Source organism: Arachis hypogaea, chromosome 18, assembly GCF_003086295.3.
Source record: "Arachis hypogaea cultivar Tifrunner chromosome 18, arahy.Tifrunner.gnm2.J5K5, whole genome shotgun sequence".
NCBI lineage: Eukaryota > Viridiplantae > Streptophyta > Magnoliopsida > Fabales > Fabaceae > Arachis > Arachis hypogaea.
Genome location: NC_092053.1, coordinates 10,792,565 through 10,793,228, shown reverse-complemented (window position 1 = coordinate 10,793,228; position 664 = coordinate 10,792,565).

Below are 664 nucleotides of genomic sequence, written 5' to 3'. Positions count from 1 at the left end.
GTCAATCCGCTTAACCAATCCGTCCCTAAAGCCCACCACCGGTGATCTCTCCTGATGATACAAGTCTCTGTAAAACTCTCTGATGGCTATCTTGATCCGAGCTTGATTTCTTATCAACCTTCCATTAATCACCAAAGCATCAATTCTGTTATTCCTTCTTCTTGCCGACGCCAAGTTATGAAAGTACCTCGTGTTTTTATCCATTTCCTTCGCATGCCTAGAGCGCGACATCTGTTTCCAGTATATCTCTTTCCTCACATACCACTTCTTGCAGTAGCTTACTAGAGCCTTCCTTCTGGCCTCCACTGTACCATCATAGACTCCATTCCCAACCATGTCATCTGCCTTCTTAATCTCCTCCTCAAAGCACTGAATTTTCTTATCCATGTCTCCAAATTTTTCTTTATGCCATTTTCCCAAAGGCACCGATAGAGCCTTCAACTTATCTGTGAACTGCCCATCTCCAATATTCCTCCATTCCTCTCTGACCATTCTTAGGAATCCTTCATGTGTAAATCAGGAGTCTAGAGTCCAGAACGGACGCGGGCCACCTCTGTACTTGGTGTCTTCAAATATTATTGGGCAGTGATCTGACAAGCCTCGCGGACCACCTTTTAAGCGAATCTCCGGAAACTCCTCGGTCCATTCAATACTCACTAAGACT